The 16,900-nt window shown below is 45.2% G+C and overlaps 47 non-coding genes across 47 annotated transcripts; all 47 read left to right on the top strand.

Annotated features, from left to right (window-relative positions):
- The first annotated feature begins 176 nt into the window (after nt 1-176).
- On the top strand, nt 177-258 carry TRNAL-UAG (transfer RNA leucine (anticodon UAG)). The gene has a single exon. It is a non-coding gene; the product is annotated as a tRNA-Leu (tRNA).
- A 70-nt stretch (nt 259-328) lies between these two features.
- Nucleotides 329-410, top strand: TRNAL-CAG (transfer RNA leucine (anticodon CAG)). The gene has a single exon. It is a non-coding gene; the product is annotated as a tRNA-Leu (tRNA).
- A 221-nt stretch (nt 411-631) lies between these two features.
- On the top strand, nt 632-713 carry TRNAL-UAG (transfer RNA leucine (anticodon UAG)). Its single transcript has one exon. It is a non-coding gene; the product is annotated as a tRNA-Leu (tRNA).
- A 222-nt stretch (nt 714-935) lies between these two features.
- On the top strand, nt 936-1,017 carry TRNAL-CAG (transfer RNA leucine (anticodon CAG)). Its single transcript has one exon. It is a non-coding gene; the product is annotated as a tRNA-Leu (tRNA).
- Nucleotides 1,018-2,144: 1,127 nt separating this feature from the next.
- On the top strand, nt 2,145-2,226 carry TRNAL-CAG (transfer RNA leucine (anticodon CAG)). Its single transcript has one exon. It is a non-coding gene; the product is annotated as a tRNA-Leu (tRNA).
- A 508-nt stretch (nt 2,227-2,734) lies between these two features.
- Nucleotides 2,735-2,816, top strand: TRNAL-UAG (transfer RNA leucine (anticodon UAG)). Its single transcript has one exon. It is a non-coding gene; the product is annotated as a tRNA-Leu (tRNA).
- A 70-nt stretch (nt 2,817-2,886) lies between these two features.
- TRNAL-AAG (transfer RNA leucine (anticodon AAG)) lies at nt 2,887-2,968 on the top strand. Its single transcript has one exon. It is a non-coding gene; the product is annotated as a tRNA-Leu (tRNA).
- Nucleotides 2,969-3,493: 525 nt separating this feature from the next.
- On the top strand, nt 3,494-3,575 carry TRNAL-CAG (transfer RNA leucine (anticodon CAG)). The gene has a single exon. It is a non-coding gene; the product is annotated as a tRNA-Leu (tRNA).
- An 825-nt stretch (nt 3,576-4,400) lies between these two features.
- On the top strand, nt 4,401-4,482 carry TRNAL-CAG (transfer RNA leucine (anticodon CAG)). The gene has a single exon. It is a non-coding gene; the product is annotated as a tRNA-Leu (tRNA).
- Nucleotides 4,483-4,990: 508 nt separating this feature from the next.
- Nucleotides 4,991-5,072, top strand: TRNAL-UAG (transfer RNA leucine (anticodon UAG)). Its single transcript has one exon. It is a non-coding gene; the product is annotated as a tRNA-Leu (tRNA).
- Nucleotides 5,073-5,597: 525 nt separating this feature from the next.
- Nucleotides 5,598-5,679, top strand: TRNAL-CAG (transfer RNA leucine (anticodon CAG)). The gene has a single exon. It is a non-coding gene; the product is annotated as a tRNA-Leu (tRNA).
- A 70-nt stretch (nt 5,680-5,749) lies between these two features.
- TRNAL-CAG (transfer RNA leucine (anticodon CAG)) lies at nt 5,750-5,831 on the top strand. Its single transcript has one exon. It is a non-coding gene; the product is annotated as a tRNA-Leu (tRNA).
- Nucleotides 5,832-5,901: 70 nt separating this feature from the next.
- Nucleotides 5,902-5,983, top strand: TRNAL-UAG (transfer RNA leucine (anticodon UAG)). The gene has a single exon. It is a non-coding gene; the product is annotated as a tRNA-Leu (tRNA).
- A 222-nt stretch (nt 5,984-6,205) lies between these two features.
- On the top strand, nt 6,206-6,287 carry TRNAL-CAG (transfer RNA leucine (anticodon CAG)). Its single transcript has one exon. It is a non-coding gene; the product is annotated as a tRNA-Leu (tRNA).
- A 1,415-nt stretch (nt 6,288-7,702) lies between these two features.
- TRNAL-UAG (transfer RNA leucine (anticodon UAG)) lies at nt 7,703-7,784 on the top strand. Its single transcript has one exon. It is a non-coding gene; the product is annotated as a tRNA-Leu (tRNA).
- Nucleotides 7,785-7,854: 70 nt separating this feature from the next.
- Nucleotides 7,855-7,936, top strand: TRNAL-AAG (transfer RNA leucine (anticodon AAG)). Its single transcript has one exon. It is a non-coding gene; the product is annotated as a tRNA-Leu (tRNA).
- A 373-nt stretch (nt 7,937-8,309) lies between these two features.
- TRNAL-CAG (transfer RNA leucine (anticodon CAG)) lies at nt 8,310-8,391 on the top strand. Its single transcript has one exon. It is a non-coding gene; the product is annotated as a tRNA-Leu (tRNA).
- An 824-nt stretch (nt 8,392-9,215) lies between these two features.
- Nucleotides 9,216-9,297, top strand: TRNAL-CAG (transfer RNA leucine (anticodon CAG)). Its single transcript has one exon. It is a non-coding gene; the product is annotated as a tRNA-Leu (tRNA).
- Nucleotides 9,298-9,805: 508 nt separating this feature from the next.
- On the top strand, nt 9,806-9,887 carry TRNAL-AAG (transfer RNA leucine (anticodon AAG)). The gene has a single exon. It is a non-coding gene; the product is annotated as a tRNA-Leu (tRNA).
- Nucleotides 9,888-10,412: 525 nt separating this feature from the next.
- TRNAL-CAG (transfer RNA leucine (anticodon CAG)) lies at nt 10,413-10,494 on the top strand. Its single transcript has one exon. It is a non-coding gene; the product is annotated as a tRNA-Leu (tRNA).
- A 70-nt stretch (nt 10,495-10,564) lies between these two features.
- On the top strand, nt 10,565-10,646 carry TRNAL-CAG (transfer RNA leucine (anticodon CAG)). The gene has a single exon. It is a non-coding gene; the product is annotated as a tRNA-Leu (tRNA).
- Nucleotides 10,647-10,716: 70 nt separating this feature from the next.
- TRNAL-UAG (transfer RNA leucine (anticodon UAG)) lies at nt 10,717-10,798 on the top strand. Its single transcript has one exon. It is a non-coding gene; the product is annotated as a tRNA-Leu (tRNA).
- A 72-nt stretch (nt 10,799-10,870) lies between these two features.
- Nucleotides 10,871-10,952, top strand: TRNAL-AAG (transfer RNA leucine (anticodon AAG)). Its single transcript has one exon. It is a non-coding gene; the product is annotated as a tRNA-Leu (tRNA).
- A 524-nt stretch (nt 10,953-11,476) lies between these two features.
- TRNAL-CAG (transfer RNA leucine (anticodon CAG)) lies at nt 11,477-11,558 on the top strand. Its single transcript has one exon. It is a non-coding gene; the product is annotated as a tRNA-Leu (tRNA).
- Nucleotides 11,559-11,628: 70 nt separating this feature from the next.
- TRNAL-CAG (transfer RNA leucine (anticodon CAG)) lies at nt 11,629-11,710 on the top strand. Its single transcript has one exon. It is a non-coding gene; the product is annotated as a tRNA-Leu (tRNA).
- Nucleotides 11,711-11,780: 70 nt separating this feature from the next.
- On the top strand, nt 11,781-11,862 carry TRNAL-UAG (transfer RNA leucine (anticodon UAG)). The gene has a single exon. It is a non-coding gene; the product is annotated as a tRNA-Leu (tRNA).
- Nucleotides 11,863-11,934: 72 nt separating this feature from the next.
- TRNAL-AAG (transfer RNA leucine (anticodon AAG)) lies at nt 11,935-12,016 on the top strand. The gene has a single exon. It is a non-coding gene; the product is annotated as a tRNA-Leu (tRNA).
- A 220-nt stretch (nt 12,017-12,236) lies between these two features.
- On the top strand, nt 12,237-12,318 carry TRNAL-UAG (transfer RNA leucine (anticodon UAG)). Its single transcript has one exon. It is a non-coding gene; the product is annotated as a tRNA-Leu (tRNA).
- A 70-nt stretch (nt 12,319-12,388) lies between these two features.
- Nucleotides 12,389-12,470, top strand: TRNAL-CAG (transfer RNA leucine (anticodon CAG)). Its single transcript has one exon. It is a non-coding gene; the product is annotated as a tRNA-Leu (tRNA).
- A 221-nt stretch (nt 12,471-12,691) lies between these two features.
- Nucleotides 12,692-12,773, top strand: TRNAL-UAG (transfer RNA leucine (anticodon UAG)). The gene has a single exon. It is a non-coding gene; the product is annotated as a tRNA-Leu (tRNA).
- A 70-nt stretch (nt 12,774-12,843) lies between these two features.
- On the top strand, nt 12,844-12,925 carry TRNAL-CAG (transfer RNA leucine (anticodon CAG)). Its single transcript has one exon. It is a non-coding gene; the product is annotated as a tRNA-Leu (tRNA).
- A 70-nt stretch (nt 12,926-12,995) lies between these two features.
- TRNAL-UAG (transfer RNA leucine (anticodon UAG)) lies at nt 12,996-13,077 on the top strand. Its single transcript has one exon. It is a non-coding gene; the product is annotated as a tRNA-Leu (tRNA).
- A 72-nt stretch (nt 13,078-13,149) lies between these two features.
- TRNAL-AAG (transfer RNA leucine (anticodon AAG)) lies at nt 13,150-13,231 on the top strand. The gene has a single exon. It is a non-coding gene; the product is annotated as a tRNA-Leu (tRNA).
- Nucleotides 13,232-13,452: 221 nt separating this feature from the next.
- On the top strand, nt 13,453-13,534 carry TRNAL-UAG (transfer RNA leucine (anticodon UAG)). Its single transcript has one exon. It is a non-coding gene; the product is annotated as a tRNA-Leu (tRNA).
- A 72-nt stretch (nt 13,535-13,606) lies between these two features.
- On the top strand, nt 13,607-13,688 carry TRNAL-AAG (transfer RNA leucine (anticodon AAG)). The gene has a single exon. It is a non-coding gene; the product is annotated as a tRNA-Leu (tRNA).
- A 524-nt stretch (nt 13,689-14,212) lies between these two features.
- Nucleotides 14,213-14,294, top strand: TRNAL-CAG (transfer RNA leucine (anticodon CAG)). The gene has a single exon. It is a non-coding gene; the product is annotated as a tRNA-Leu (tRNA).
- A 70-nt stretch (nt 14,295-14,364) lies between these two features.
- On the top strand, nt 14,365-14,446 carry TRNAL-CAG (transfer RNA leucine (anticodon CAG)). Its single transcript has one exon. It is a non-coding gene; the product is annotated as a tRNA-Leu (tRNA).
- Nucleotides 14,447-14,516: 70 nt separating this feature from the next.
- Nucleotides 14,517-14,598, top strand: TRNAL-UAG (transfer RNA leucine (anticodon UAG)). Its single transcript has one exon. It is a non-coding gene; the product is annotated as a tRNA-Leu (tRNA).
- A 72-nt stretch (nt 14,599-14,670) lies between these two features.
- On the top strand, nt 14,671-14,752 carry TRNAL-AAG (transfer RNA leucine (anticodon AAG)). Its single transcript has one exon. It is a non-coding gene; the product is annotated as a tRNA-Leu (tRNA).
- A 221-nt stretch (nt 14,753-14,973) lies between these two features.
- Nucleotides 14,974-15,055, top strand: TRNAL-UAG (transfer RNA leucine (anticodon UAG)). The gene has a single exon. It is a non-coding gene; the product is annotated as a tRNA-Leu (tRNA).
- A 72-nt stretch (nt 15,056-15,127) lies between these two features.
- On the top strand, nt 15,128-15,209 carry TRNAL-AAG (transfer RNA leucine (anticodon AAG)). The gene has a single exon. It is a non-coding gene; the product is annotated as a tRNA-Leu (tRNA).
- A 524-nt stretch (nt 15,210-15,733) lies between these two features.
- TRNAL-CAG (transfer RNA leucine (anticodon CAG)) lies at nt 15,734-15,815 on the top strand. Its single transcript has one exon. It is a non-coding gene; the product is annotated as a tRNA-Leu (tRNA).
- Nucleotides 15,816-15,885: 70 nt separating this feature from the next.
- Nucleotides 15,886-15,967, top strand: TRNAL-CAG (transfer RNA leucine (anticodon CAG)). Its single transcript has one exon. It is a non-coding gene; the product is annotated as a tRNA-Leu (tRNA).
- A 70-nt stretch (nt 15,968-16,037) lies between these two features.
- Nucleotides 16,038-16,119, top strand: TRNAL-UAG (transfer RNA leucine (anticodon UAG)). Its single transcript has one exon. It is a non-coding gene; the product is annotated as a tRNA-Leu (tRNA).
- A 72-nt stretch (nt 16,120-16,191) lies between these two features.
- Nucleotides 16,192-16,273, top strand: TRNAL-AAG (transfer RNA leucine (anticodon AAG)). The gene has a single exon. It is a non-coding gene; the product is annotated as a tRNA-Leu (tRNA).
- A 220-nt stretch (nt 16,274-16,493) lies between these two features.
- TRNAL-UAG (transfer RNA leucine (anticodon UAG)) lies at nt 16,494-16,575 on the top strand. The gene has a single exon. It is a non-coding gene; the product is annotated as a tRNA-Leu (tRNA).
- A 70-nt stretch (nt 16,576-16,645) lies between these two features.
- On the top strand, nt 16,646-16,727 carry TRNAL-CAG (transfer RNA leucine (anticodon CAG)). The gene has a single exon. It is a non-coding gene; the product is annotated as a tRNA-Leu (tRNA).
- The last annotated feature ends 173 nt before the right edge of the window (nt 16,728-16,900 follow it).

The raw sequence follows: 16,900 nt of genomic DNA on the forward strand, positions 1-16,900 counted from the left end.
TTTGTCTGAGTTGACAAGTGTGTTCAGTTAGATGGCCGTGTGGTCTAAGGTGCTGGTTTCAGGTACCAGTCCCTTCGGAGGCGTGGTTTCGAATCTCACCTCTATCAGTCTGTTGTGTTTTTAAGAATTTTAAAGTGAAGATTTTGCTTAATAGACTGAGTTTACTTTTGTTTTCAGGTAGAGTGGCCGAGTGGTCTAAGGCGCTGGTTTTAGGCACCGGTCTCCTCGGAGGCGTGGGTTCCATTCCCACCTCTATCAGACGCATGCATTTTCATAGTTTAATAACATGAAGCTCTTACTCATTTGTCTGAGCTGACGTGTGTGTTCAGTTAGAGTGGCCGAGTGGTCTAAGGCGCTGGTTTCAGGTACCAGTCTCTTCGGAGGCGTGGGTTCGAATCCCACCTCTATCAGATTCAAGCATTTTCATAGTTTAATAACATGAAGCTCTTGCTTATTTGTCTTAGTTGACGTGTGTGTTCAGTTAGAGTGGCCGTGTGGTCCAAGGTGCTGGTTTCAGGTACCAGTCTCTTCGGAGGCGTGGTTTCGAATCTCACCACTATCAGCCTGTTGTGTTTTTAAGAATTTTAAAGTGAAGATTTTGCTTAATAGACTGAGTTTACTTATGTTTTCGGGTAAAGTGGCCGAGTGGCCTAAGGCGGTGGTTTTAGGCACCAGTCTCTTCGGAGGCGTGGGTTCGAATCCCACCTCTATCAGACTCATGCATTTTGTTAGTTTAATAACATGAAGCTCTTGCTTATTTGTCTTAGTTGACGTGTGTGTTCAGTAAGAGTGGCCGTGTGGTCTAAGGTGCTGGTTTTAGGCACCGGTCTCTTCGAAGGCGTGGGTTCGAATCCCACCTCTATCAGACTCATGCATTTTGATAGTTTAATAACATGAAGCTCTTGCTTATTTGTCTGAGTTGACAAGTATGTTCAGGTAGAGTGGCCGAGTGGTCTAAGACGCTGGTTTCAGGTACCAGTCTCTTCGGAGGCGTGGGTTCGAATCCCACCTCTATCAGACGCATGCATTTTGTTAGTTTAATAACATGAAGCTGTTGCTTATTTGTCTGAGTTGACAAGTGTGTTCAGTTAGATGGCCGTGTGGTCTAAGGTGCTGGTTTCAGGTACCAGTCCCTTCGGAGGCGTGGTTTCGAATCTCACCTCTATCAGTCTGTTGTGTTTTTAAGAATTTTAAAGTGAAGATTTTGCTTAATAGACTGAGTTTACTTTTGTTTTCAGGTAGAGTGGCCGAGTGGTCTAAGGCGCTGGTTTTAGGCACCGGTCTCTTCGGAGGCGTTGGGTCGAATCCCACCTCTATCAGACTCATGCATTTTGATAGTTTAATAACATGAAGCTCTTGCTCATTTGTCTGAGCTGAAGTGTGTGTTCAGTTAGAGTGGCCGTGTGGTCTAAGGTGCTGGTTTTAGGCACCGGTCTCTTCGAAGGCGTGGGTTCGAATCCCACCTCTATCAGACTCATGCATTTTGTTAGTTTAATAACATGAAGCTGTTGCTTATTTGTCTGAGTTGACAAGTGTGTTCAGTTAGATGGCCGTGTGGTCTAAGGTGCTGGTTTCAGGTACCAGTCCCTTCGGAGGCGTGGTTTCGAATCTCACCTCTATCAGTCTGTTGTGTTTTTAAGAATTTTAAAGTGAAGATTTTGCTTAATAGACTGAGTTTACTTTTGTTTTCAGGTAGAGTGGCCGAGTGGTCTAAGGCGCTGGTTTTAGGCACCGGTCTCTTCGGAGGCGTTGGGTCGAATCCCACCTCTATCAGACTCATGCATTTTCTTAGTTTAATAACATGAAGCTCTTGCTTATTTGTCTTAGTTGACGTGTTGTTCAGTTAGAGTGGCCGTGTGGTCTAAGGTGCTGGTTTCAGGTACCAGTCGCTTCGGAGGCGTGGTTTCGAATCTCACCTCTATCAGTCTGTTGTGTTTTTAAGAATTTTAAAGTGAAGATTTTGCTTAATAGACTGAGGTAAGTTTTTTTTCAGGTAGAGTGGCCGAGTGGTTTAAGGCGCTGGTTTTAGGCACCGGTCTCTTCGGAGGCGTTGGGTCGAATCCCACCTCTATCAGACTCATGCATTTTGTTAGTTTAATAACATGAAGCTCTTGCTTATTTGTCTGAGTTGACAAGTGTGTTCAGGTAGAGTGGCCCAGTGGTCTATGGCGCTGGTTTCAGGTACCAGTCTCTTCGGAGGCGTGAGTTCGAATCCCACCTCTATCAGACGCATGCATATTCATAGTTTAATAACATGAAGCTGTTGCTCATTTGTCTGAGCTGACGTGTGTGTTCAGTTAGATGGCCGTGTGGTCTAAGGTGCTGGTTTCAGGTACCAGTCCCTTCGGAGGCGTCGTTTCGAATCTCACCTCTATCAGTCTGTTGTGTTTTTAAGAATTTTAAAGTGAAGATTTTGCTTAATAGACTGAGTTTACGTTTGTTTTCAGGTAGAGTGGCCGAGTGGTCTAAGGCGCTGGTTTTAGGCACCGGTCTCTTCGGAGGCGTGGGGTCGAATCACACCTCTATCAGACTCATCCATTTTCTTAGCTTAATAACATGAAGCTCTTGCTTATTTGTCTTAGATGACGTGTGTGTTCAGGTAGAGTGGCCGAGTGGTCTAAGGTGCTGGTTTCAGGAGGCGTGGTTTCGAATCTCACCTCTATCAGTCTGTTGTGTTTTTAAGAATTTTAAAGTGAAGATTCTACTTAATAGACTGAGTTTACTTTTGTTTTCAGGTAGAGTGGCCGAGTGGTCTAAGGCGCTGGTTTTAGGCACCGGTCTTTTCGAAGGCGTGGGTTCGAATCCCACCTCTATCAGACTCACGCATTTTGTTAGTTTAATAACATGAAGCTCTTGCTTATTTGTCTTAGTTGACGTGTGTGTTCAGGTAGAGTGGCCGAGTGGTCTAAGGCGCTGGTTTAAGGCACCAGTCTCTTCGGAGGCGTGGGTTCGAATCCCACCTCTATCAGACTCATGCATTTTCTTAGTTTAATAACATGAAGCTCTTGCTTATTTGTCTGAGTTTACTTTTGTTTTCAGGTAGAGTGGCCGAGTGGTCTAAGGCGCTGGTTTCAGGTACCTGTCTCTTCGGAGGCGTGGGTTCGAATCTCACCCCTATCAGTCTGTTGTGTTTTTAAGAATTGTAAAATGAAGATTTTGCTGAAGAGACTGAGTTTACTTATATTTTCGGGTAGAGTGGCCGAGTGGCCTAAGGCGGTGGTTTTAGTCACCAGTCTCTTCGGAGGCGTGGGTTCGAATCCCACCTCTATCAGACTCATGCATTTTGTTAGTTTAATAACATGAAGCTCTTGCTTATTTGTCTTAGTTGACGTGTGTGTTCAGTAAGAGTGGCCGTGTGGTCTAAGGTGCTGGTTTTAGGCACCGGTCTCTTCGAAGGCGTGGGTTCGAATCCCACCTCTATCAGACTCATGCATTTTGATAGTTTAATAACATGAAGCTCTTGCTTATTTGTCTGAGTTGACAAGTGTGTTCAGGTAGAGTGGCCGAGTGGTCTAAGACGCTGGTTTCAGGTACCAGTCTCTTCGGAGGCGTGGGTTCGAATCCCACCTCTATCAGACGCATGCATATTCATAGTTTAATAACATGAAGCTCTTGCTCATTTGTCTGAGCTGAAGTGTGTGTTCAGTTAGAGTGGCCGTGTGGTCTAAGGTGCTGGTTTTAGGCACCGGTCTCTTCGAAGGCGTGGGTTCGAATCCCACCTCTATCAGACTCATGCATTTTGTTAGTTTAATAACATGAAGCTGTTGCTTATTTGTCTGAGTTGACAAGTGTGTTCAGTTAGATGGCCGTGTGGTCTAAGGTGCTGGTTTCAGGTACCAGTCCCTTCGGAGGCGTGGTTTCGAATCTCACCTCTATCAGTCTGTTGTGTTTTTAAGAATTTTAAAGTGAAGATTTTGCTTAATAGACTGAGTTTACTTTTGTTTTCAGGTAGAGTGGCCGAGTGGTCTAAGGCGCTGGTTTTAGGCACCGGTCTCTTCGGAGGCGTTGGGTCGAATCCCACCTCTATCAGACTCATGCATTTTCTTAGTTTAATAACATGAAGCTCTTGCTTATTTGTCTTAGTTGACGTGTTGTTCAGTTAGAGTGGCCGTGTGGTCTAAGGTGCTGGTTTCAGGTACCAGTCGCTTCGGAGGCGTGGTTTCGAATCTCACCTCTATCAGTCTGTTGTGTTTTTAAGAATTTTAAAGTGAAGATTTTGCTTAATAGACTGAGGTAAGTTTTTTTTCAGGTAGAGTGGCCGAGTGGTCTAAGGCGCTGGTTTTAGGCACCGGTCTCTTCGGAGGCGTTGGGTCGAATCCCACCTCTATCAGACTCATGCATTTTGTTAGTTTAATAACATGAAGCTCTTGCTTATTTGTCTGAGTTGACAAGTGTGTTCAGGTAGAGTGGCCCAGTGGTCTATGGCGCTGGTTTCAGGTACCAGTCTCTTCGGAGGCGTGAGTTCGAATCCCACCTCTATCAGACGCATGCATATTCATAGTTTAATAACATGAAGCTGTTGCTCATTTGTCTGAGCTGACGTGTGTGTTCAGTTAGATGGCCGTGTGGTCTAAGGTGCTGGTTTCAGGTACCAGTCCCTTCGGAGGCGTGGTTTCGAATCTCACCTCTATCAGTCTGTTGTGTTTTTAAGAATTTTAAAGTGAAGATTTTGCTTAATAGACTGAGTTTACGTTTGTTTTCAGGTAGAGTGGCCAAGTGGTCTAAGGCGCTGGTTTTAGGCACCGGTCTCTTCGGAGGCGTGGGGTCGAATCACACCTCTATCAGACTCATGCATTTTCTTAGCTTAATAACATGAAGCTCTTGCTTATTTGTCTTAGATGACGTGTGTGTTCAGGTAGAGTGGCCGAGTGGTCTAAGGTGCTGGTTTCAGGAGGCGTGGTTTCGAATCTCACCTCTATCAGTCTGTTGTGTTTTTAAGAATTTTAAAGTGAAGATTTTGCTTAATAGACTGAGTTTACGTTTGTTTTCAGGTAGAGTGGCCGAGTGGTCTAAGGCGCTGGTTTTAGGCACCGGTCTTTTCGGAGGCGTGGGTTCGAATCCCACCTCTATCAGACTCATGCATTTTCTTAGTTTAATAACATGAAGCTCTTGCTTATTTGTCTGAGTTTACTTTTGTTTTCAGGTAGAGTGGCCGAGTGGTCTAAGGCGCTGGTTTCAGGTACCTGTCTCTTCGGAGGCGTGGGTTCGAATCTCACCCCTATCAGTCTGTTGTGTTTTTAAGAATTGTAAAATGAAGATTTTGCTGAATAGACTGAGTTTACTTATATTTTCGGGTAGAGTGGCCGAGTGGCCTAAGGCGGTGGTTTTAGTCACCAGTCTCTTCGGAGGCGTGGGTTCGAATCCCACCTCTATCAGACTCATGCATTTTGTTAGTTTAATAACATGAAGCTCTTGCTTATTTGTCTTAGTTGACGTGTGTGTTCAGTTAGAGTGGCCGTGTGGTCTAAGGTGCTGGTTTTAGGCACCGGTCTCTTCGAAGGCGTGGGTTCGAATCCCACCTCTATCAGACTCATGCATTTTGTTAGTTTAATAACATGAAGCTCTTTCTTATTTGTCTGAGTTGACAAGTTTGTTCAGGTAGAGTGGCCGAGTGGTCTAAGGCGATGGTTTCAGGTACCAGTCTCTTCGGAGTCGTGGTTTCGAATCCCACCTCTATCAGACGCATGCATATTCATAGTTTAATAACATGAAGCTCTTGCTCATTTGTCTGAGCTGACGTGTGTGTTCAGGTAGAGTGGCCGTGTGGTCTAAGGTGCTGGTTTCAGGTACCAGTCTCTTCGGAGGCGTGGGTTCGAATCCCACCTCTATCAGACTCATGCATTTTCTTAGTTTAATAACATGAAGCTCTTGCTTATTTGTCTGAGTTGACAAATGTGTTCAGGTAGAGTGGCCGACTGGTCTAAGGCGCTGGTTTTAGGCACCAGTCTCTTCGGAGGCGTGGGTTCGAATCCCACCTCTATCAGACTCATGCATTCTGTTAGTTTAATAACATGAAGCTCTTGCTTATTTGTCTTAGTTGACGTGTGTGTTCAGTTAGAGTGGCCGTGTGGTCTAAGGTGCTGGTTTTAGGCACCGGTCTCTTCGAAGGCGTGGGTTCGAATCCCACCTCTATCAGACTCATGCATTTTGTTAGTTTAATAACATGAAGCTCTTGCTTATTTGTCTGAGTTGACAAGTATGTTCAGGTAGAGTGGCCGAGTGGTCTAAGACGCTGGTTTCAGGTACCAGTCTCTTCGGAGGCGTGGGTTCGAATCCCACCTCTATCAGACGCATGCATATTCATAGTTTAATAACATGAAGCTCTTGCTCATTTGTCTGAGCTGAAGTGTGTGTTCAGTTAGAGTGGCCGTGTGGTCTAAGGTGCTGGTTTTAGGCACCGGTCTCTTCGAAGGCGTGGGTTCGAATCCCACCTCTATCAGACTCATGCATTTTGTTAGTTTAATAACATGAAGCTGTTGCTTAATTGTCTGAGTTGACAAGTGTGTTCAGTTAGATGGCCGTGTGGTCTAAGGTGCTGGTTTCAGGTACCAGTCCCTTCGGAGGCGTGGTTTCGAATCTCACCTCTATCAGTCTGTTGTGTTTTTAAGAATTTTAAAGTGAAGATTTTGCTTAATAGACTGAGTTTACTTTTGTTTTCAGGTAGAGTGGCCGAGTGGTCTAAGGCGCTGGTTTTAGGCACCGGTCTCTTCGGAGGCGTTGGGTCGAATCCCACCTCTATCAGACTCATGCATTTTCTTAGTTTAATAACATGAAGCTCTTGCTTATTTGTCTTAGTTGACGTGTTGTTCAGTTAGAGTGGCCGTGTGGTCTAAGGTGCTGGTTTCAGGTACCAGTCGCTTCGGAGGCGTGGTTTCGAATCTCACCTCTATCAGTCTGTTGTGTTTTTAAGAATTTTAAAGTGAAGATTTTGCTTAATAGACTGAGGTAAGTTTTTTTTCAGGTAGAGTGGCCGAGTGGTCTAAGGCGCTGGTTTTAGGCACCGGTCTCTTCGGAGGCGTTGGGTCGAATCCCACCTCTATCAGACTCATGCATTTTGTTAGTTTAATAACATGAAGCTCTTGCTTATTTGTCTGAGTTGACAAGTGTGTTCAGGTAGAGTGGCCCAGTGGTCTATGGCGCTGGTTTCAGGTACCAGTCTCTTCGGAGGCGTGACTTCGAATCCCACCTCTATCAGACGCATGCATATTCATAGTTTAATAACATGAAGCTGTTGCTCATTTGTCTGAGCTGACGTGTGTGTTCAGTTAGATGGCCGTGTGGTCTAAGGTGCTGGTTTCAGGTACCAGTCCCTTCGGAGGCGTGGTTTCGAATCTCACCTCTATCAGTCTGTTGTGTTTTTAAGAATTTTAAAGTGAAGATTTTGCTTAATAGACTGAGTTTACGTTTGTTTTCAGGTAGAGTGGCCGAGTGGTCTAAGGCGCTGGTTTTAGGCACCGGTCTCTTCGGAGGCGTGGGGTCGAATCACACCTCTATCAGACTCATCCATTTTCTTAGCTTAATAACATGAAGCTCTTGCTTATTTGTCTTAGATGACGTGTGTGTTCAGGTAGAGTGGCCGAGTGGTCTAAGGTGCTGGTTTCAGGAGGCGTGGTTTCGAATCTCACCTCTATCAGTCTGTTGTGTTTTTAAGAATTTTAAAGTGAAGATTCTACTTAATAGACTGAGTTTACTTTTGTTTTCAGGTAGAGTGGCCGAGTGGTCTAAGGCGCTGGTTTTAGGCACCGGTCTTTTCGAAGGCGTGGGTTCGAATCCCACCTCTATCAGACTCACGCATTTTGTTAGTTTAATAACATGAAGCTCTTGCTTATTTGTCTTAGTTGACGTGTGTGTTCAGGTAGAGTGGCCGAGTGGTCTAAGGCGCTGGTTTAAGGCACCAGTCTCTTCGGAGGCGTGGGTTCGAATCCCACCTCTATCAGACTCATGCATTTTCTTAGTTTAATAACATGAAGCTCTTGCTTATTTGTCTGAGTTTACTTTTGTTTTCAGGTAGAGTGGCCGAGTGGTCTAAGGCGCTGGTTTCAGGTACCTGTCTCTTCGGAGGCGTGGGTTCGAATCTCACCCCTATCAGTCTGTTGTGTTTTTAAGAATTGTAAAATGAAGATTTTGCTGAATAGACTGAGTTTACTTATATTTTCGGGTAGAGTGGCCGAGTGGCCTAAGGCGGTGGTTTTAGTCACCGGTCTCTTCGAAGGCGTGGGTTCGAATCCCACCTCTATCAGACTCATGCATTTTGATAGTTTAATAACATGAAGCTCTTGCTTATTTGTCTGAGTTGACAAGTGTGTTCAGGTAGAGTGGCCGAGTGGTCTAAGACGCTGGTTTCAGGTACCAGTCTCTTCGGAGGCGTGGGTTCGAATCCCACCTCTATCAGACGCATGCATATTCATAGTTTAATAACATGAAGCTCTTGCTCATTTGTCTGAGCTGAAGTGTGTGTTCAGTTAGAGTGGCCGTGTGGTCTAAGGTGCTGGTTTTAGGCACCGGTCTCTTCGAAGGCGTGGGTTCGAATCCCACCTCTATCAGACTCATGCATTTTGTTAGTTTAATAACATGAAGCTGTTGCTTATTTGTCTGAGTTGACAAGTGTGTTCAGTTAGATGGCCGTGTGGTCTAAGGTGCTGGTTTCAGGTACCAGTCCCTTCGGAGGCGTGGTTTCGAATCTCACCTCTATCAGTCTGTTGTGTTTTTAAGAATTTTAAAGTGAAGATTTTGCTTAATAGACTGAGTTTACTTTTGTTTTCAGGTAGAGTGGCCGAGTGGTCTAAGGCGCTGGTTTTAGGCACCGGTCTCTTCGGAGGCGTTGGGTCGAATCCCACCTCTATCAGACTCATGCATTTTCTTAGTTTAATAACATGAAGCTCTTGCTTATTTGTCTTAGTTGACGTGTTGTTCAGTTAGAGTGGCCGTGTGGTCTAAGGTGCTGGTTTCAGGTACCAGTCGCTTCGGAGGCGTGGTTTCGAATCTCACCTCTATCAGTCTGTTGTGTTTTTAAGAATTTTAAAGTGAAGATTTTGCTTAATAGACTGAGGTAATTTTTTTTCAGGTAGAGTGGCCGAGTGGTCTAAGGCGCTGGTTTTAGGCACCGGTCTCTTCGGAGGCGTTGGGTCGAATCCCACCTCTATCAGACTCATGCATTTTGTTAGTTTAATAACATGAAGCTCTTGCTTATTTGTCTGAGTTGACAAGTGTGTTCAGGTAGAGTGGCCCAGTGGTCTATGGCGCTGGTTTCAGGTACCAGTCTCTTCGGAGGCGTGAGTTCGAATCCCACCTCTATCAGACGCATGCATATTCATAGTTTAATAAAATGAAGCTGTTGCTCATTTGTCTGAGCTGACGTGTGTGTTCAGTTAGATGGCCGTGTGGTCTAAGGTGCTGGTTTCAGGTACCAGTCCCTTCGGAGGCGTGGTTTCGAATCTCACCTCTATCAGTCTGTTGTGTTTTTAAGAATTTTAAAGTGAAGATTTTGCTTAATAGACTGAGTTTACGTTTGTTTTCAGGTAGAGTGGCCAAGTGGTCTAAGGCGCTGGTTTTAGGCACCGGTCTCTTCGGAGGCGTGGGGTCGAATCACACCTCTATCAGACTCATGCATTTTCTTAGCTTAATAACATGAAGCTCTTGCTTATTTGTCTTAGATGACGTGTGTGTTCAGGTAGAGTGGCCGAGTGGTCTAAGGTGCTGGTTTCAGGAGGCGTGGTTTCGAATCTCACCTCTATCAGTCTGTTGTGTTTTTAAGAATTTTAAAGTGAAGATTTTGCTTAATAGACTGAGTTTACGTTTGTTTTCAGGTAGAGTGGCCGAGTGGTCTAAGGCGCTGGTTTAAGGCACCAGTCTCTTCGGAGGCGTGGGTTCGAATCCCACCTCTATCAGACTCATGCATTTTCTTAGTTTAATAACATGAAGCTCTTGCTTATTTGTCTGAGTTTACTTTTGTTTTCAGGTAGAGTGGCCGAGTGGTCTAAGGCGCTGGTTTCAGGTACCTGTCTCTTCGGAGGCGTGGGTTCGAATCTCACCCCTATCAGTCTGTTGTGTTTTTAAGAATTGTAAAATGAAGATTTTGCTGAATAGACTGAGTTTACTTATATTTTCGGGTAGAGTGGCCGAGTGGACTAAGGCGGTGGTTTTAGTCACCAGTCTCTTCGGAGGCGTGGGTTCGAATCCCACCTCTATCAGACTCATGCATTTTGTTAGTTTAATAACATGAAGCTCTTGCTTATTTGTCTTAGTTGACGTGTGTGTTCAGTTAGAGTGGCCGTGTGGTCTAAGGTGCTGGTTTTAGGCACCGGTCTCTTCGAAGGCGTGGGTTCGAATCCCACCTCTATCAGACTCATGCATTTTGTTAGTTTAATAACATGAAGCTCTTTCTTATTTGTCTGAGTTGACAAGTTTGTTCAGGTAGAGTGGCCGAGTGGTCTAAGGCGATGGTTTCAGGTACCAGTCTCTTCGGAGTCGTGGTTTCGAATCCCACCTCTATCAGACGCATGCATATTCATAGTTTAATAACATGAAGCTCTTGCTCATTTGTCTGAGCTGACGTGTGTGTTCAGGTAGAGTGGCCGTGTGGTCTAAGGTGCTGGTTTCAGGTACCAGTCTCTTCGGAGGCGTGGGTTCGAATCCCACCTCTATCAGACTCATGCATTTTCTTAGTTTAATAACATGAAGCTCTTGCTTATTTGTCTGAGTTGACAAATGTGTTCAGGTAGAGTGGCCGAGTGGTCTAAGGCGCTGGTTTTAGGCACCAGTCTCTTCGGGGGCGTGGGTTCGAATCCCACCTCTATCAGACTCATGCATTCTGTTAGTTTAATAACATGAAGCTCTTGCTTATTTGTCTTAGTTGACTAGTGTTTGTCCAGGTAGAGTGGCCGAGTGGTCTAAGGCGCTGGTTTAAGGCACCAGTCTCTTCGGAGGCGTGGGTTCGAATCCCACCTCTATCAGACTCATGCATTTTCTTAGTTTAATAACATGAAGCTCTTGCTTATTTGTCTGAGTTTAATTTGTTTTCAGGTAGAGTGGCCGAGTGGTCTAAGGCGCTGGTTTCAGGTACCTGTCTCTTCGGAGGCGTGGGTTCGAATCTCACCCCTATCAGTCTGTTGTGTTTTTAAGAATTGTAAAATGAAGATTTTGCTGAATAGACTGAGTTTACTTATATTTTCGGGTAGAGTGGCCGAGTGGCCTAAGGCGGTGGTTTTAGTCACCAGTCTCTTCGGAGGCGTGGGTTCGAATCCCACCTCTATCAGACTCATGCATTTTGTTAGTTTAATAACATGAAGCTCTTGCTTATTTGTCTTAGTTGACGTGTGTGTTCAGTTAGAGTGGCCGTGTGGTCTAAGGTGCTGGTTTTAGGCACCGGTCTCTTCGAAGGCGTGGGTTCGAATCCCACCTCTATCAGACTCATGCATTTTGTTAGTTTAATAACATGAAGCTCTTTCTTATTTGTCTGAGTTGACAAGTTTGTTCAGGTAGAGTGGCCGAGTGGTCTAAGGCGATGGTTTCAGGTACCAGTCTCTTCGGAGTCGTGGTTTCGAATCCCACCTCTATCAGACGCATGCATATTCATAGTTTAATAACATGAAGCTCTTGCTCATTTGTCTGAGCTGACGTGTGTGTTCAGGTAGAGTGGCCGTGTGGTCTAAGGTGCTGGTTTCAGGTACCAGTCTCTTCGGAGGCGTGGGTTCGAATCCCACCTCTATCAGACTCATGCATTTTCTTAGTTTAATAACATGAAGCTCTTGCTTATTTGTCTGAGTTGACAAATGTGTTCAGGTAGAGTGGCCGAGTGGTCTAAGGCGCTGGTTTTAGGCACCAGTCTCTTCGGAGGCGTGGGTTCGAATCCCACCTCTATCAGACTCATGCATTCTGTTAGTTTAATAACATGAAGCTCTTGCTTATTTGTCTTAGTTGACTAGTGTTTGTCCAGGTAGAGTGGCCGAGTGGTCTAAGGCGCTGGTTTAAGGCACCAGTCTCTTCGGAGGCGTGGGTTCGAATCCCACCTCTATCAGACTCATGCATTTTCTTAGTTTAATAACATGAAGCTCTTGCTTATTTGTCTGAGTTTAATTTGTTTTCAGGTAGAGTGGCCGAGTGGTCTAAGGCGCTGGTTTCAGGTACCTGTCTCTTCGGAGGCGTGGGTTCGAATCTCACCCCTATCAGTCTGTTGTGTTTTTAAGAATTGTAAAATGAAGATTTTGCTGAATAGACTGAGTTTACCTATGTTTTCGGGTAGAGTGGCCGATTGGTCTAAGGTGCTGGTTTTAGGCACCGGTCTCTTCGAAGGCGTGGGTTCGAATCCCACCTCTATCAGACTCATGCATTTTGTTAGTATTATAACATGAAGCTCTTGCTTATTTGTCTGAGTTGACAAGTGTGTTCAGGTAGAGTGGCCGAGTGGTCTAAGGCGCTGGTTTCAGGTACCAGTCTCTTCGGAGGCGTGGGTTCGAATCCCACCTCTATCAGACTCATGCATTTTCTTAGTTTAATAACATGAAGCTCTTGCTTATTTGTCTGAGTTGACAAATGTGTTCAGGTAGAGTGGCCGAGTGGTCTAAGGCGCTGGTTTCAGGTACCTGTCTCTTCGGAGGCGTGGGTTCGAATCTCACCCCTATCAGTCTGTTGTGTTTTTAAGAATTGTAAAATGAAGATTTTGCTGAATAGACTGAGTTTACCTATGTTTTCGGGTAGAGTGGCCGATTGGTCTAAGGTGCTGGTTTTAGGCACCGGTCTCTTCGAAGGCGTGGGTTCGAATCCCACCTCTATCAGACTCATGCATTTTGTTAGTATTATAACATGAAGCTCTTGCTTATTTGTCTGAGTTGACAAGTGTGTTCAGGTAGAGTGGCCGAGTGGTCTAAGGCGCTGGTTTCAGGTACCAGTCTCTTCGGAGGCGTGGGTTCGAATCCCACCTCTATCAGACTCATGCATTTTCTTAGTTTAATAACATGAAGCTCTTGCTTATTTGTCTGAGTTGACAAATGTGTTCAGGTAGAGTGGCCGAGTGGTCTAAGGCGCTGGTTTTAGGCACCAGTCTCTTCGGAGGCGTGGGTTCGAATCCCACCTCTATCAGACTCATGCATTTTGTTAGTTTAATAACATGAAGCTCTTGCTTATTTGTCTTAGTTGACTAGTGTTTGTCCAGGTAGAGTGGCCGAGTGGTCTAAGGCGCTGGTTTAAGGCACCAGTCTCTTCGGAGGCGTGGGTTCGAATCCCACCTCTATCAGACTCATGCATTTTCTTAGTTTAATAACATGAAGCTCTTGCTTATTTGTCTGAGTTTACTTTTGTTTTCAGGTAGAGTGGCCGAGTGGTCTAAGGCGCTGGTTTCAGGTACCTGTCTCTCCGGAGGCGTGGGTTCGAATCTCACCCCTATCAGTCTGTTGTGTTTTTAAGAATTGTAAAATGAATATTTTGCTGAATAGACTGAGTTTACTTATGTTTTCGGGTAGAGTGGCCGAGTGGCCTAAGGCGGTGGTTTTAGGCACCAGTCTCTTCGGAGGCGTGGGTTCGAATCCCACCTCTATCAGACTCATGCATTCTGTTAGTTTAATAACATGAAGCTCTTGCTTATTTGTCTTAGTTGACTAGTGTTTGTCCAGGTAGAGTGGCCGAGTGGTCTAAGGCGCTGGTTTAAGGCACCAGTCTCTTCGGAGGCGTGGGTTCGAATCCCACCTCTATCAGACTCATGCATTTTCTTAGTTTAATAACATGAAGCTCTTGCTTATTTGTCTGAGTTTAATTTGTTTTCAGGTAGAGTGGCCGAGTGGTCTAAGGCGCTGGTTTCAGGTACCTGTCTCTTCGGAGGCGTGGGTTCGAATCTCACCCCTATCAGTCTGTTGTGTTTTTAAGAATTGTAAAATGAAGATTTTGCTGAATAGACTGAGTTTACTTATATTTTCGGGTAGAGTGGCCGAGTGGCCTAAGGCGGTGGTTTTAGTCACCAGTCTCTTCGGAGGCGTGGGTTCGAATCCCACCTCTATCAGACTCATGCATTTTGTTAGTTTAATAACATGAAGCTCTTGCTTATTTGTCTTAGTTGACGTGTGTGTTCAGTTAGAGTGGCCGTGTGGTCTAAGGTGCTGGTTTTAGGCACCGGTCTCTTCGAAGGCGTGGGTTCGAATCCCACCTCTATCAGACTCATGCATTTTGTTAGTTTAATAACATGAAGCTCTTTCTTATTTGTCTGAGTTGACAAGTTTGTTCAGGTAGAGTGGCCGAGTGGTCTAAGGCGATGGTTTCAGGTACCAGTCTCTTCGGAGTCGTGGTTTCGAATCCCACCTCTATCAGACGCATGCATATTCATAGTTTAATAACATGAAGCTCTTGCTCATTTGTCTGAGCTGACGTGTGTGTTCAGGTAGAGTGGCCGTGTGGTCTAAGGTGCTGGTTTCAGGTACCAGTCTCTTCGGAGGCGTGGGTTCGAATCCCACCTCTATCAGACTCATGCATTTTCTTAGTTTAATAACATGAAGCTCTTGCTTATTTGTCTGAGTTGACAAATGTGTTCAGGTAGAGTGGCCGAGTGGTCTAAGGCGCTGGTTTTAGGCACCAGTCTCTTCGGAGGCGTGGGTTCGAATCCCACCTCTATCAGACTCATGCATTCTGTTAGTTTAATAACATGAAGCTCTTGCTTATTTGTCTTAGTTGACTAGTGTTTGTCCAGGTAGAGTGGCCGAGTGGTCTAAGGCGCTGGTTTAAGGCACCAGTCTCTTCGGAGGCGTGGGTTCGAATCGCACCTCTATCAGACTCATGCATTTTCTTAGTTTAATAACATGAAGCTCTTGCTTATTTGTCTGAGTTTACTTTTGTTTTCAGGTAGAGTGGCCGAGTGGTCTAAGGCGCTGGTTTCAGGTACCTGTCTCTCCGGAGGCGTGGGTTCGAATCTCACCCCTATCAGTCTGTTGTGTTTTTAAGAATTGTAAAATGAATATTTTGCTGAATAGACTGAGTTTACTTATGTTTTCGGGTAGAGTGGCCGAGTGGCCTAAGGCGGTGGTTTTAGGCACCAGTCTCTTCGGAGGCGTGGGTTCGAATCCCACCTCTATCAGACTCATGCATTCTGTTAGTTTAATAACATGAAGCTCTTGCTTATTTGTCTTAGTTGACTAGTGTTTGTCCAGGTAGAGTGGCCGAGTGGTCTAAGGCGCTGGTTTAAGGCACCAGTCTCTTCGGAGGCGTGGGTTCGAATCCCACCTCTATCAGACTCATGCATTTTCTTAGTTTAATAACATGAAGCTCTTGCTTATTTGTCTGAGTTTAATTTGTTTTCAGGTAGAGTGGCCGAGTGGTCTAAGGCGCTGGTTTCAGGTACCTGTCTCTTCGGAGGCGTGGGTTCGAATCTCACCCCTATCAGTCTGTTGTGTTTTTAAGAATTGTAAAATGAAGATTTTGCTGAATAGACTGAGTTTACTTATATTTTCGGGTAGAGTGGCCGAGTGGCCTAAGGCGGTGGTTTTAGTCACCAGTCTCTTCGGAGGCGTGGGTTCGAATCCCACCTCTATCAGACTCATGCATTTTGTTAGTTTAATAACATGAAGCTCTTGCTTATTTGTCTTAGTTGACGTGTGTGTTCAGTTAGAGTGGCCGTGTGGTCTAAGGTGCTGGTTTTAGGCACCGGTCTCTTCGAAGGCGTGGGTTCGAATCCCACCTCTATCAGACTCATGCATTTTGTTAGTTTAATAACATGAAGCTCTTTCTTATTTGTCTGAGTTGACAAGTTTGTTCAGGTAGAGTGGCCGAGTGGTCTAAGGCGATGGTTTCAGGTACCAGTCTCTTCGGAGTCGTGGTTTCGAATCCCACCTCTATCAGACGCATGCATATTCATAGTTTAATAACATGAAGCTCTTGCTCATTTGTCTGAGCTGACGTGTGTGTTCAGGTAGAGTGGCCGTGTGGTCTAAGGTGCTGGTTTCAGGTACCAGTCTCTTCGGAGGCGTGGGTTCGAATCCCACCTCTATCAGACTCATGCATTTTCTTAGTTTAATAACATGAAGCTCTTGCTTATTTGTCTGAGTTGACAAATGTGTTCAGGTAGAGTGGCCGAGTGGTCTAAGGCGCTGGTTTTAGGCACCAGTCTCTTCGGAGGCGTGGGTTCGAATCCCACCTTTATCAGACTCATGCATTCTGTTAGTTTAATAACATGAAGCTCTTGCTTATTTGTCTTAGTTGACTAGTGTTTGTCCAGGTAGAGTGGCCGAGTGGTCTAAGGCGCTGGTTTAAGGCACCAGTCTCTTCGGAGGCGTGGGTTCGAATCCCACCTCTATCAGACTCATGCATTTTCTTAGTTTAATAACATGAAGCTCTTGCTTATTTGTCTGAGTTTAATTTGTTTTCAGGTAGAGTGGCCGAGTGGTCTAAGGCGCTGGTTTCAGGTACCTGTCTCTTCGGAGGCGTGGGTTCGAATCTCACCCCTATCAGTCTGTTGTGTTTTTAAGAATTGTAAAATGAAGATTTTGCTGAATAGACTGAGTTTACCTATGTTTTCGGGTAGAGTGGCCGATTGGTCTAAGGTGCTGGTTTTAGGCACCGGTCTCTTCGAAGGCGTGGGTTCGAATCCCACCTCTATCAGACTCATGCATTTTGTTAGTATTATAACATGAAGCTCTTGCTTATTTGTCTGAGTTGACAAGTGTGTTCAGGTAGAGTGGCCGAGTGGTCTAAGGCGCTGGTTTCAGGTACCAGTCTCTTCGGAGGCGTGGGTTCGAATCCCACCTCTATCAGACTCATGCATTTTCTTAGTTTAATAACATGAAGCTCTTGCTTATTTGTCTGAGTTGACAAATGTGTTCAGGTAGAGTGGCCGAGTGGTCTAAGGCGCTGGTTTCAGGTACCTGTCTCTTCGGAGGCGTGGGTTCGAATCTCACCCCTATCAGTCTGTTGTGTTTTTAAGAAT

This window comes from Phalangium opilio, unplaced genomic scaffold, assembly GCF_054372755.1.
Source record: "Phalangium opilio isolate 3A_F unplaced genomic scaffold, DU_Popi_V2 ptg000031l_1, whole genome shotgun sequence".
Taxonomy (NCBI): domain Eukaryota; kingdom Metazoa; phylum Arthropoda; class Arachnida; order Opiliones; family Phalangiidae; genus Phalangium; species Phalangium opilio.